Source organism: Copidosoma floridanum, unplaced genomic scaffold (genome assembly GCF_036245765.1).
Source record: "Copidosoma floridanum isolate Cflo_tuat_1 unplaced genomic scaffold, Cflo_Japanese_pri ptg000013l, whole genome shotgun sequence".
Lineage (NCBI taxonomy): Eukaryota > Metazoa > Arthropoda > Insecta > Hymenoptera > Encyrtidae > Copidosoma > Copidosoma floridanum.
The window spans coordinates 28,089,683-28,105,201 of NW_028321890.1; the positions used below are offsets into that span (position 1 = coordinate 28,089,683).

Genomic DNA, 15,519 nt, shown 5'->3' on the forward strand with positions numbered 1-15,519 from the left:
ATGCTGCTTTCCTCATCCACTGTATGCTTCATACGCTTGACGATTTTTCGACTCGGTTTGATTGGACAACTTTTTATACCTGAACGAGGGGCTACTACGTCATTGCTCAATTTTCCAATGGATGTACAGAAAAAAAAAATGAATAAACAATCGAGCAGCGTCGCTTGAAAAACTTTTGAGGCGAGGGGTGGGTTATTAAATTCGAGAATTTCGGGCCGCGTGATCTGCATAAACAGGTGTGGCTAATAGTCGTAAAATTACTCGGTGTCTCGCTTTTCATGGCGAAAGCACGAGAAATGCAAATTAATGCGGCGTATTAATTAAATGGAAATTTTTTTCCCCCCCTCGACCGTATACCATGCAAATGCGGCCTCCCCCTCCTACGAACTAAATCATACGCCGCGCCCTGAAATTTTCCCTCCCCCCCCCCCCAGTGGTATGTATCGTATACGTACCTGTGTTCAATACACCCGACAGCGAGCGGCGTATTATGCACAAGAAAACACTTACTCTCGGCCGATCGAAGCTTTGACGATCGTCATCAACTCGCACAAAGTTACTCCAACTTTGTACCATCGACGGTAGGTCGTGCAAACTTCATCGCCCAATTAGAGCCGACGTCTTCGGGACGGCTGTCATCCTGTGGCGAGGGGTAAAAGTCGACGGTCGACCTTCAAGGGGGAAAAAAAGGGGCTCGGGAAAACACGCGGACGGATGAGAGATGTATCGCGGTCCACCGCTCCCATCTGCCTGAAATAGCTGCCACGCATCTTTGGGTAAGAATGTGCTTCTCGCAGTCGATATATCCCTCGAACGAAAAGAGGAAGCCGTGAAAAATCGGCAAAATCGGGTTTTTCCGGAATCGAGTGATCGCGAAAATTTACACGGTGGGACCGCGAAAAAAGATCCGGTCGTTGATTTCGCTGCCGGTACGTATATACATACCCAAGTTGCAGCAGAGTGTAAGGTACACATACCCGGGGTAGGTAAAGGGGACTTTGATTGCGCGTCGGCTAATCTGTAATAGAATCAGCTCGGGCTCGAGTGCCTCGTGTGCTGCAGGTGAGATAACAGCGCGGGAGTCGGCTGCCGAGAGCCAACATTCATACCCATGTGTATACACACACGGGTCGGTAATACCTGTAGGTATGCGAGCGTGGGGAAAGCGTGTACGATCTTTTCCTCCTCTCGTCTCGGATGTAAAAGGGCCGAGATAACAAAGTGCGTTTCGCCCGAATGAATGTTTTACCTTGTGATTAGATTGCACAATATGTACTTACATACCTACGGAAAGGGTTGTTGAACAACGAGTTTTTAAGGGTTTTACCCTCAAGCACCAATATCTCTGTGTTTTCAGAGGAGATTAATTCATACATGCAAAGGACTGGATCGTGAATAAATAATTTTTTACGAAGGCAGTAAAAATGCACGCTTGCCCAATCGGAAGCCAACTCGATTTTTTTTTTTTTTTTTTTTTTTTTTCACAAGGCCGCCGAAATGTACACTTCGTGTCTTCTGTGTTTGTTCCTTTGCGAGCCTCTACCACGCTTTTGTCGAGCCGGCCGGGGATTACGACACTTTTACGCGCGGCTTTTACCTTCGTCCGATCGTTTTGGACGTTTGTCGCTCCCGAGGGACTGCTTTCATGCACAAACCCCGCCACGTATATTATATGAGCGGGCGTTTATGAGTTTAGTAAAGATTGCGCGCATCGACCGATGCCAGCGTGGTTATTATATCCACGAGCTTTTTTTCGAAGGAAGGGATGTGTACACCGATGGGCGGTCCTCGTCGACCGAATCTCTGGGATAGAACGACCGCGTTTATATGGGGGAGTTGGCGTTCATCGACACCCTCGCAGCTGAAGGGGTGACAAAGAGCCCACAGATCGGAGACTAATTTTGACTACGTCACGATTTCTGCGTATCGCAGTTTTTTTTTCTTTTCCTTTTCCAATATTGCTCCCTTTGGTCGAGTCTTTAGAGGAAAATATTTATTTTATTTTAATGACTTTTTTGGGGGATATGAAAACAAACGGGCTTGTTGGTGATTTATTTTATTTCTTTTCTTTTTTTTTTTTTTTTTTTTTTTTCAATCGTTGAAATGACGCAGTTCCCGTGGTTATCGAACCATCGATCGTTTTATTTTATTATTTTTTTTTTTTTCACATAAAACTTTCAAAGTCAAATGCACCACGTCCTTTTAATACGTCAGGAAATATGGTTGAAATACGGAAAACAGTTTTTGAAGCCAACCAACAGAAGCTCCGGTGAATCGTGCTCGATGACAAATAAACATTTTTTTTTTTTCTACAAAATTACTTGGAGCCTGCAGAATCGTTCCGCGATCTGGAAAAAACAATCACCAAAGTGCAAGCGAACACAAATACAAGGAGCTCTAGTTTTACCCCCTGCGTTGCACTTACTCTAGTTTGCCGTAGAAAGTCTCCAGAAGCTTTTTTTTTTTTTTTTTTTTTTTTTTTTTTTTTTTTTTTTTTTTTTTTTTTTTCCTCTATAAGCAGACGCCACAGTTAGTAATACACAAGTTCTATAGACACGGAGTCTGGTGCATGTGTGTCCAGCGCATTAACAGTTGTTTCGCTCCACGAAAGTCTTCCTGCCGCTGCTGATGATCACTTCTTCGACCCATATACGTGCCACGCAATTCTCGCGGTTCTCTCAAAGATTCCCAGCTATACGTCGACACGTATTTTTTCGGAGTAGCGGTGAAAAACATGCAATTTCACAAATGGCACTTTTCCCATGTACATACGGCTCGTAAATCTCGATGCCGTCGCCTCGACTATGCGCTAACGAACTGGTCAAAGACATCGGCCTGTCACTAGTAATAACAATCCTAGATCTACCTGTACATACATTTTCCAAAAACCCGCGCCATCCTCTCTCGGTGCACGACATTTTTCCGCGAATGAAAAATACGTGGAAAGAGTCTTTAAAAGAAAACAAAGAAATTGGCGTCAATTCAGGAAAAAAAAAAAAAAATACGCTTCATCAAGCTGATGCATCGCGCGCAAAAAAACAAAACCATTACTCGCACTCTCCGTTTTCATTTGAATTCAACAATGGCGCAACCATATATATATACCTTTTTACCCACGTCACACCCACACAACGAACTTCCTTCCCTCGTACACAAAAAAATAAAACCTCCCCTGCGCGGTGATCTATACACTCTTTTCCTTTCCCTCCCTCGGCCCTTTTTTTTTATCTTTATTCCCTGGTGGCCTGCTTTCTTTTCTCCAAGAGTCGGCGGTGCACACCTACAGGCGCTAAGTCAAATCCTCGGAAATCGAGAGGAAGCTCGCGTGGTTTAAATACACGATTTACAGCCTCCGGAGATGCAGGACGCGCAACAAAAGGTCGGGAGCGAAGGGGTGTCGATGGTGGCGGTCGTCGACGACGAAGAAACAGCGTTTGTCATATTTATACGGCTCTAAGCTCGTGAATTATGGGCGTATCCTATGGGTGTGTTTGAGTGTACACTTACATTTTTTAGAGATTTAAAATTTGGCCCACTGCCTACCTAAGTCTGTTTTGATGCTCAATCGTGTGCATTAAAATTATAAAGGAAATTTAGCCATTATTTCCAAATCAAATTTCCCAAAGCCCATCTCGATGTACGAACTTAACGTGCATAAATATACATTGCCGTGGAACGTGTGATAATAGAGTGAGAATCAGGTAACATCAAAGGATTAAAGGGGAGGAAAAAAAATAAAAGCAAACTAGGTGTCCGGTAATATTTTACGTGCACCAGGACGAAGAAAGCGCGAAATGGAAATATACTGTGTAAAGTGTCTCGTTTCCCATCTCTTATTGTCCCCTTGGGATGCATTAACACCTGAATCGACTGCACTCGGTCGTCGTATCTTCAATCGACTCGATTCAATATAATGGAATAGGTTGTACATACACGTACGTGTACATATAGGTCGAACGTGACGCTACGAGGAGGAAAAATGTGCGCCAAGGCGCGCAAATAGTTACTTACCGTGATGTATTTGTATTCAAGACGTGAAAGAAATAGAGATGAACGGGCGTACGTATCACTACCGACACGCTCGTATCTTGCACTTGGAGGTATACACGACCGAGAGATTTGTTAAACAGGGATCTTGGGGGGGGGGGGGATGTCACAAGATGTGTAATACATACTCGTACGTATAAGCTGTACGGAGCGAAATGGATATTTGCTGATTGATTTCTCGCATAGTAATAATTGGAAGACTGAGAACGCGTTCGAATGAAATTTAAAAATAATCCTCATTTCTGGATCACGTACTTTTTTTTCCTGGGTAGTAACGAGCACGCGTTCAGTCAGGGACCTTGAAATTGTAGAGCAGGTCTGCATTTGTGTCAATTAAACAATTACGCGAGGTTTTTTCAGTCACCGCGTCCTTGGATTATCAAGTGAAATAATAACTAGGAAACATTAATTTTGGTTGAAGAATAATCATCGACATTCCTTTTTAAATGAAAATTTACAGAAAGGACTTTTCACGGAAAGTAGAAACAAAAGAAAAAACACTCGCTCCTGGACTCAATTACAGCTTCGGAAGGCATCAGGTGTACGTTGATCTTTTACTCATTCTCTTGGGAAGGTCTTTTGTTTGTTCTTTCGTCGACTTTATATGTCTCTCGTTTACAGCCGATTGGCCGTTTTGGGCATCCTCGTGTCCGTGTATCTCTTACTGCCGTGGCTGTCTGCTTTTTCCCGATTTTTCGATACCGATCCACGAACGACTACCGATCGAACGTAAAAGGTCCTCGTAACGAAAAGCGATAAAATAAAAGAGTCGCGAATGACGTACAAATTAGAGGTACCGTCCCCATTCAACGAAATGAAAGCAGAAATGTAAGTATAGCGATCAGAGATCGGGGAGTGATCGTTTTACCAAAACAAGAAAATCTGTATCCTTTGTGTGCCGTTTCAATTCACTTGCGAATGATCACTAAAACTTGTGCACGGAACATCGAGCAGAATAATCAAAAATAATTTTTGTTCCGTGCGCGACACATTTTTTGCAGTAATTACACGATCCCGGTGTAGCAGATGTAAGGGGGTCAAGTTACAAAACGCGAAACATATTGTTTGTTCGTTACGTCAAGTGCAGTCGAAACCGCAGTGGCACGTAAAAGAGTGCGAGTGACGGCTGGATTTGTGAGATGGCTGATGAAAAAAAAAAAGAAAAAAAAACAGCTCGATGAGCAAATTTGCTCCCGGCAAGCATTAGCCACGGCCGATTGGCTGTTGATTTTGGCTTTTGCGTTTCGCTGATCTCATCATCGACACACGAGCCGCGCACTTGCATGTGCTACTTTGTTGCTGAAAACTCGTATCTATGGATTCCTTGTTGTGTATTAATCATTACAAAATACAATATAACACTCTACTGTCACGATAGTAAACAAAAAAATTAAAAATATTTAATTATAATGGATGCATTTATTAGGTCCATTAAAACTGGTGAGTAACCAACCATCATCCACCGCGGCCATGAACAACGTTCCAGCTAAACAAATCCTTTCATCTTTTTTTCTTTTTTGCGATGAAAAAAATTGCATCCTACCAACGAAACCTCAATGCTCCGCTGTTCAATTAGGTTGTAACTCTCAAACAAATCCGCGTGAAACGTCAACAACAGCAAAGCCCGGTTTGATTTTCGTTTCCGAAAAATAAAAAAGGGGGACACACCCAACGAAATCAAGCGACTCATCCCCGCATGGAGGAAAAACAACGGGAGCGGCGGGAAAAAAAAAAAAAAAAAAAAAGAAAAATCAGAGACACAAGCGCAAGAAGTAAATCAAAGGCCGTCCTGCCGCTCTCTATTATACATCCCCGCGAGAGCGAGTGACTGATAGGCACGCCGACTCGACGAAACAATACGCCGAGATTTAAGTGAGAAACAAAGGCACCGGTGCGCCCGTACCGATAAATCATCAGCGTATCCGTTTTAAGGGACTACGCGTGTCGGGGGGTGGGGGTTGGATTCAATCGATCGGGGCTCTCCTCGTTGATCCCCCGCACGGAGGTATATACGAGCGTATATATATGTTGTGTACAGCGCAGGTGCCAAGGGAGACACGTATAAAGTCGGCCGTAAATTAGCCCCTTAAGTGCGTTTGGCGTTTGGCGCCTCTCCTACGCGGGGGGTGTCCGCAAGTTCGGCTCCCATCCTCCCCTTCGGCGCTGTCTCTCTATATCCTCGAAGCTCGTGGCGCGACTCGCGTCTACAAATGGCACTGGCACGCGTAATTAATCTTATTGATGTCGCGCACCCGCAGCTGTTTACGGTATACAAGACCCTAACTTTGGATGGCCGCGGCGGGCCCGACAGAACTGCGCGTGACATTTATGCACGAGTTGTGCAAACGGAGGGGAATTGGAGTTGCTGTGCGCTGTCTTTGGTAATTAATATTTTAGCGGATCGAGCCAGACGCGGATGTATTTGCCAGAGCGAAATTGCCGCCTCTCGAGGTGAATCTTCATGGTGGGGACTACATTTCGTGTCTGTACCGCACGAGTCATACGTATATACTCTCAAAGAACAGCAGATAACAGCTTTGAAGTATATTCGTGTCTGTATTTATCTTCAGTAGTGTTGGGTGAGATGATACTACGGGAAAAATCGTGGAAATTTACTTTGCGATTCGTGTAAGCGACCATTTGTGGCATCCTAACGAGAGGGTCAACGGTTGGTGTCCGTTTGCCTACGATGAGCGAAAAAAAAAAAAAGGGAAGCAGCTCCGAGGCAAATTAATTCGCAATAAGAGTCGAAGCGAAGAAAAACACGGGAGGAAACCGGGTCTCGCTCTTTTTCTCTAATTACGCGAGGTCCCTTTGACACAGCGCAACGAGCGTCCACCGCTAGCCCGGAGTGCAGTGGTGGGTCAAGGAAAGAAGAAAAACGGGACAAAAAGCCCGACGATTTTAAATTGCGCATCGTGTTTTTGTCGCTATAAATGGATATTTATATGTATTCATACGAATCAGACCCGCGAACTGACAATTCGCGCTTAACGAGGCGACCGTTTGGTGCATAATACGCGAGAGCCCCTTTTTACCTCCAAAGGAGCTGCGCCTCCGGGAAAACTGCGCACAGCACCTCGATTTCGCTGATTGTCCGGAGCTTACGGCTTTTTCGTCGCTTCATTACGAGACTCATTAAATTAGTTTAATTTCGCTACTTCCTCGTGTACAGGTGTGTATACCTATATATGCAGTTGTCGGGGTAAATTGAACAGAGAAAAAACGGATGCGGGTGTCAAGGGGATTTGCCATCGGAGAGTGTCCTTCAAAGGACTCGAAAAGGTGCATCCGCGACTGGTGTAACGAGCATTTTGATGAACCGTTCGAAGCTGCATGATTATTGCTTTTGGAGTACATCAATTTTCACTGGAGTTGCTGATGAAACGCCGCTTGTTTTCAATGGGTGGCGTTACGAAAAAAATCCAGCGTAGGTTTATTGAGAAAACAAAAATCTGATGGTACGAAACAATGAACCTGCAATGCGTTCTTTTGATAAATGAACAGTAACATTGCGAAACAAATCGTTGTAAAAGGGTGACGTTGACCAAATAAGAGAGCACGCAAAGAGCTCGTTACCCGCGAAAACATCGCGAAAAGAGAACCACATGTATACGCAAACGAGAAGTGTAAAAAAAAGGGTACCTGAAAGTAACGAAAAAAAAAAATACACCTCACGCGCACCCGCTTCTGATGTCATATACAGGTACAGTTGCTTATGCGGATGCGCATAAATGTCGAAATCTCCGAAAAGAACCCATTTACTCAAATGAAAAATCCTAGTTTTCAATTGTTGTTTCGTGCTTTTGGAGATTTTAACATACTTGTCAATGAAAAAAAAAAAAAAAAAAAAAAAAAAAAAAAAAATCCCACACAAAGCTTTCAGTAAGGGACGCAAATATACGTCCACGCTGGAGTGCTCCCTCTTCGCATGGTCCGCGCAGGCTGCGAGCAAACTATTGCCTCGAGGCGGCCACCGATGTAATTGGAGACTTTATACGCTCACCGCGTTGTAGGTATAACCCATACGTACACCCACGCCGAGCTTAATTTGTACATACTTATGTATACACATCCCAAACGCGTATCTACACGGAGTTGGCTCACATAATAAATTTGATCCCTTTTAGCGCTCCTTAACTACGCGCGATACCTTCCCGTCTTTGCCTCCGACTCCTCCACTACTCTGTCGTCGTTCCTTGTTTGGTATAGGTGTATATGGTATATGGTGATACATAGGTACCGTGCAGAGTATATAGGTACATTATGCAGCGTATACCCTCCCGCTGTACTCCAGCCATAACTTCCCTCGTAATCCGGCTATAAAGTGCGCGAGGTATACCTACATAGGTGTACATCTACTGGCTGCTTCCATACACACGACTCCGAGCTCTAATTTTTTACCTTCCTCGTCCGTGTAACCTGTAAGTCCTCTGGCCTGTTAATTTTCGAATGCGCCCCACGAATATTTACCCGACCGATTCAGCCATCGCCGATTCCGCCGATTGGTGTGCATACCACTGATGATTCTAATATCTATAAAAACAAAAGAGGTATGCTCGTGAGCTAACTTCGATCGGATATGGTTTTACGGAGCAATTTCAACCATCCGAGCGCCCCGTGCGAGCAATGCAAATGTACAAAAATGTTTAATAAACCCCGCACTGTCGAGGGAAAGGAATAGCGCAAGTGTGTACTATATATAATACACGGACTCTCTCTCTCTCTCTCTCTCTGCATCGGCAGCCTTTCGCGGATAACACCCATACCGGTTAATTATTAGATTTTTCATGCCTCGTGGCTTACCCATAGATATATATATATACAATATACGGGAAATAAGAGGCTCGTCCGCGAAAAAAAGCTCCGCATATTCCGCGCGTCCGGAATATCGTGGATTCCATGGAGCTCTATGTATGTGTATTATACCTTCGGCACGACCACGCTCGCTCATATACACGGGCGTGTTATTAAAAGCTGCGACGAGAGACTCGACCTGAATATATTTCAGCTCTACAAAAAAAATAAAAAAATAAATAAATAAAGGTGGAAGGAGAGGGCGACGACCGTGAAAATTTGGCAGGGATTTCGGCGTCGAAAACAAGCCTCCGCCTCTCGGCGATTACTCTTCCGATGCGCCTCGGCGTGTGGATGAATGGGCCAGAAAAGTGCAGGTTGCGGCGTACAAACGACCGAACGAGCCAAAGGGTGTGTGGGTAAAATACCCGTTACGAGCTCCCGACACCTGGGGCCCGAGTAAGAGTGTTGTTGTTATTACGTGATTACAGAGGCGTGCGCGTACACATGCGGTCGCTCTGCGGAGCCGGCGAGTGAGAATTACCCCCTTTCTTTTTCTCCTTTGCGCTCGAGTGATTTGCACGGTAAATACGCCATTAGGGGGATATAATTGGCTGATGAAACAGTGTGTTTATCGTGAAAATGACATCTCAACTTTGGTGCGTTGAGTATGACAAATGCATCATTGCAACACTCACAATATCAGCTGCTGAAATTCAGACGGACGTTTTTTGGCTTCACCGGGCATCTGTAGTACAGTACCGATGAGATTTACATTTTTTTTTTTTTCTTTTCTAGTTCTATAAATAGACATGGTTGTTCGAGCACGAGCAGATATTGAAATGTTGATAGCCAATTAGTATAATTAATGACGTTCTTGGAGACAATTCTCGTTGCTCTGTCGATGTCGCAACAATGCGTCTCTCTTGCTTGCGCGTCATCCGTCACTGTCTTCTCCGCGGCATTGAATTGTAAAAGCACACCCAAGCCCACGGCTCATTTGCCACTCCAGCGATACGAAAACTGCACTATCCAAACGAACATCAGCATCTTTACAATTTCTCGCTTTTAATTAAGAGGAAAGGAAAAAAGGATCCAAAATTCTGTTCCCCGCACTGACTTGTTTCGCTGAAAGGGGCACGTCTGGCGGAAAAATTTAATTAATCCCGCGTACTCGCAACGCCGGCGCTGATCGTTAAAGTGACACGGGAGATTAATTAAGGACGCGTAAACATTGGTTAAACCGCGAGAAGGAGAAGAAAGAAAAAAAAAAAAAAAAAAAAAAAAAAAACCCAAAATCCCTATTAATTTGAATTCCGTTTGGATTAGGCAAAGTACATGCGTACGAATATTTTTTCTTTTCTAAAGCGCGCGAGGGAGCCTTTTTATAAATAGATTTGGCCTAAATGGCCATTCTGCCGTGAACTTGCGCGCACATATACACACACCCGTGCGTGGCACAAGTCTGTATTTCGTCAGATTAAAGTTCAAACATCGGAGGAGGAGGCTGCGCCGTCGAAGCGAAAGCTATTTCCAGGCCGACTGCTTGGATAACGATAAACCGAGCAAAGTGTACGGCGGACGCTTAATTTATGGGGGAGGGGTAGCGGCTCCTCTCTCGGTCTCGTTTCGCTTTGTTTTTCCCTCCGCGCAAATATCCAAGGGGGAGAGACGCTGGTCTCGAGGTGGGCATGGAAAAAAAAAAAAAAAAGTCATTCCGACGAATTTCCTGTGTGTGTACTTTATGAAAAATCGTAAGAGCCGAAATGAAAATAAACAGGGACAGATGTGTGTACATCAATTTCGAATCGCGGAATCGTGATGTTTACTTCCCGTGGATATGAATCCATTTTAAGAATAAGAAAAAAAAAAGATAAACATGGCTTTGGACATATGGGCCAACGCTTGGATGATTATGTGGAATCAAACATTTTTCACACACAAAGATAATTACGTTTGATAAATACTCAAAAATGCTTTGGTGATTAAAAAACTTTTTGTTTGATTTTGGATGAAAAATTTCAATAGTGAGTTTCACTACATCAATTGGGTTTTGATCAAAATTTGATTAAACGTTGGTTATATAACATTTACTTTTGAACAAGTGTAGGGACTACAGGGAAAGAAAAAACTATTCTCATCCCAGAAGTTATTGAAAACAAACACAGACCCGCAAGTTCAATCGAATCGCGTAATCAAACCTTACCTCTCCCCCCCCCCTCCCACATCTCCCAAAGTCAAACAGAGATTGGTAATAAAATTACGTTCGAGCAGAGAGTTTCCATCGCTGCAACCAACAATCGACCAAGAGAGAGAAAAAAAAAGAATTGTTAAATCAACATTTCATCCGCCTCGAGGCTAGCCACGGGAATCACTTCGTAACTCTCGAGCTAAAAATAAACCACACGTAATCCTCGCGTCGGAATTTTTGCTCCTCGCTCAAAGTATAAGCCAAAGATCTCCGGAGAAACATAATGGACACACCATCTGAAACGGCGTCGCGCCAGCGATAAATGCACAAGACAATAAATAGCGTGGGTGGGCGCATCGAGTGTCACACGCGAGCGTCCAGCTTTTGGCTAACCGTCACTTTGATTATTGTCTTGTTCTATATTCACTGAGCTGTTCACCCCACTGGAATCAACTATTTACACTGGTCGCTTCATTCTCAGGGATTGCGTAATTACGCGTGCTCGCGAAAAGTGCATTTAGGATTTTTGTACCTTCCTTTCAAGTACAATTAATGACGTTACGGAGGAAAGCTACGTTATAAATAAAAACGGCTCTCTTTCGCGTGCGCACTTGTATTTTTTAATATCTACTTGAGTATTTTATGAAAATTAATAGATTTATGTGAAGATTTACATGAATCATTTGCTCACTGTTCAATTGTTTATTTATTTACTCATTGTGTGTCTGTAATTAGTAGCTTTTGACTCGTTCATATAATTTTATGCACAAACATGATCAGGTAGAAAGTAAGCAACCTGGAGCAGCTGGATATCAAACATGTCTATTTACCATCCCATCCAAGTGGATACGAGTAGACTGATTGAAATTATTGGATTTACTGATCCATTAGCGCCTCATTTTGCATATCATAAATAGCCTTTATTTCATATCAACGGAGCTTTTTAATACTTCAATCGGCAATAACAAGCACTAATATTTTCAGCATTGTAAATACAGGTATAAGATTAAACTTTGACCAATGAATGCATTTTGAGAATAAAATGTTTTTCATCGAATTCAGGCTGGGTCGGGAAATTAAATTTTATTGAAATGTACGCGTCCATTGTTACAGGAAATAAAAAAAATTAAAATAAAACAAAATCCAATTAGCGAATTTACGCTCACGGCGGAGAAGCATCGGTGGTGCGAACAATTCTCTCCGGAACGAATTAAAATATCCCGCTATTGTTGGTGCTGTCGCGATAGTACGTAATTAAAAATTCCTTCGGCGTACAATAGGCCAACCCTTTGAACGCCACAGGTATCGATTATTGATTATTTTTTTCAATTATATGGCACTTCCTGCATGTCTTTATCACACGATGAAAGGACATGAAAAGATGATCGATCCAAGAAGTCAAACAGACACGTTTTGATTGTAAAGTTTCTCAATCAGGTGCAATCGTCAATCGCTGAATAAAGTCCCATCAAAGTTTCTCACCGAGTAAACACGTCGAACGAGAAATGACACGATCGTCGCCGCACCTCATCATCGGATGGAGTATGAGTTCTTACGTAGTTCCGATAGAACTCTGGACTTGATCAAACGCCAAGTCGCGATTAGGCGAGAAATCTCTTTTCTCGATTCGAGCGATGGATATTCCGCTCTGGACTCAAAACGGATGAACTTTCCTTTGTGCCACGCGTCATTTTCCCGCGGAGTCGTTACCACGAGTCAAACGAGCCGCCGTCGACAGTCGGTTACAATTGCCGATACTTTTTTACCCTCCCGAGATATATAAATGATGCTTTCCCTCCCCCTCCCCATCGAGACTTCACATTGTTTGCAAGAAACAAGGAAAAAGCAATCATAGGGAGTATTTGTTTCGTTTGTGGAAAAGTCCGACCGTAAGGGGTGGATTCGACGTATCGATTAGACGAAAAAAATAGGAAAAGCAACAACAAAAAGAATCGCCGGCCGAGAAGCCGTAATGAGAAAACTCATGGACTCCCATCCGAGGGGAAAGGCTTCGCCGGCCGATAATTGAAAAGTACAGCTAATCGAGGGCGCAGATAATAATCAAGACGCGTATGTAACGCCTCGAAAGAAAAGTGTACGTTTCTTTGTAAAAAAAGGTGTCGTGCTGTTGAATTATTATTTTTCCTGCCGCGAACTCCACCTTCTCCCCATTGGCATTTAGCGTTGGTGCGAGCAAAAAAAGGAGGAAACGAGCTGAGGATATTTTGTAAGGAAGTCTGGCAATTCCGGCAGATTTGCCTCTGGGGGGGGGGGATAGAACAGCCCTTGGGGCCGAATTTCAACGAGTAGAGGAGCGAGAGGGTAATATCGTCGCCATCCTGGTAAATATTCCCGCGAAAACATTCTCGCGGCCCACTGCGGATGCAAATCTCTTCATCGCTCGGCGTCGTCGTTTGCTTCGCCGCGGAGGAGGAAAGCGCGGCTAGGAATGCGAGGGGCTTTTTTTTCACCGCCTGCGTCGACGGCTGCTAAAAGAGAGAGAGGAGGAGGAGGAAAACTTTGCTCAGCCGAGCTGAAAGCGGGGGTTTCTTTTATATTCGCTCGTAGCGGCGTACTTTTCAGATGGCACGTCTATAATACGTCGGTGCGCTACGACAGTCGTCTCGTAAAGGTTTAGCCCTTCGTCGTCTTGTCCGCGTGTACGGCTCTCCGGCAATAAACTATTTTTTTTTATAACTCTATAATAAAAAATTTCCTGGTTTTGGTGGAAAAATCATTGCGACCGAGAGAGTTTAATTGTACTCGGAATAGAGTGTGTCTTTCTCAGTTTTATCGAGAAATTACAGGAAATGTTGTCAAAGACGGCAAACACCTGTAGGCTTGTACCGTTTTCTCGACAACCATCCAAGAGATGTCGGAGAAATGTTGGCACAGTTATTACAGAAAATTTGTCGTTGAAAAAGACAATTAACCATAATTATTCTCGCGATTCAATACCAGAGAGCAGAAATAATATATTATAGGTATAGATACACGTGCAATTAAGATCAACAGAGAGAGAGAGAGAGTAATTAGTTCTTCCGTTTTGTATTTAATTAACTGTACGTAACGTTGATGCTTTTCAAAATCATTTTCCACTTCTTTGAACCCCATTTTCTTCCCTCCCGCGAGAGTTTCACGTTTGATGCACGTTTCAACCTTTTTACTTTTTTTTTTTTTTTTTTTTTTAATTGCTTCTTTTGTACAATGTTTTTCATTTCAGCGAGTTTTCAAAAAGAGCTCCCGTGGCAAATGTACAAATTTACAGCTCTTTGTAACGAATTTAATTAAACACACAGATATAATACGTAAATTCTGGAAAACAATGAAATCGCGCATAATTATACATTCAATCTGCGCAAAACCCATTACAATAACTCTCGAGCGAGAAGCAATCCAAAAACGAAGAAAAAGGAAGGCTCGATTGTATACTTGTATTGTATATTATAAACTCGTAAAGAGCACACACGCATGGCCCTAGTCAATATTGTATTTTTGTAAAAACCGCTTATTTGCATAGCGCAAATAAAAGAAAGGAGAAGCGAAGCTGATGCCCCACGGCACCTCGGGGCTCTTCTATATACTCACTGCGGTACAAAAGAGCGCCAGAGAAGGAGAAAGAAAGATTTACACCGCCCGCACTTTATGCGCTCGCGTAAGAAAGAAGGAGGTGGAGGAGCGGCAAGGAAAAGTGTTGGTATGTACGCATACAAGCTCGGCTCGGCCGTTACGCAAGAGGAGCTCCATTGAGCTTGTGTGGGCATACTCTCGCGCACTGCAAAAATTTGTACTCGTATGCACGGGAATACTTACTGCACTTATGTATGTAAGTAAGCGCCGCGCTGTCTGGGCTGACGAGACCGCGAGGCGGCTGCAGTTGGCTCTTTGCACTCGTTGCAGAGGAGCGTGTGTCTGCGCTGATGCGTCTGTACCAGGGGGGGGGGGAGACACCCGGGGCCCCGGCGACGGGCTCATTTATCGGTGTGATCATGGCAAGGGGGGTGGTCAAGGGAGGGGGGGCTGGATTGTGCGCGGCTGTCACTATCGCTGAATGAGCAAAGATTAAGGGGGAGGGCAGGGAGGGTGAGAGATTCGCGTTGGGCACCTACAGCGGTCGAGAGGCTGTGCGTTTTTTGCTTTTAATTTTGCCGAGGAGGGAGAAGCCGTGGAAGGGCCGTTGCGTTGCAGTTTTTTTTGCTGTGCTGGTGGTCGAAACGAGGAAGGTATGCATGGAGGTCGGGATGCATAGGGTTTCGGTACAAATTTTTTATGATTTTTTTTTTTCATTTTTTATTTGATTTTTTCCGAAACAGACTGATTTCACTATGGGTTACTGAGCAAAATAAACATAGTCTGGGTTCTGCATTTTCATTTTATCCTGCAAAGAAAACTTTACTACTCAGAGTTGTTTCCAAAAAAAAGTTGCATTGTACATTTTGCACATTTGATGAGCATGAAGAAGACAATTTTCATCCCTCATCGCG

General features: G+C 43.7%; 1 protein-coding gene across 1 annotated transcript in view; it reads left to right on the top strand.

The window, feature by feature from the left end:
• The window catches only part of Ppn (proteoglycan-like sulfated glycoprotein papilin), an 82,867-nt gene that overhangs the window by 19,269 nt on the left and 48,079 nt on the right, over positions 1-15,519 (top strand). The gene's annotated exons all lie outside the window — the stretch shown is intronic.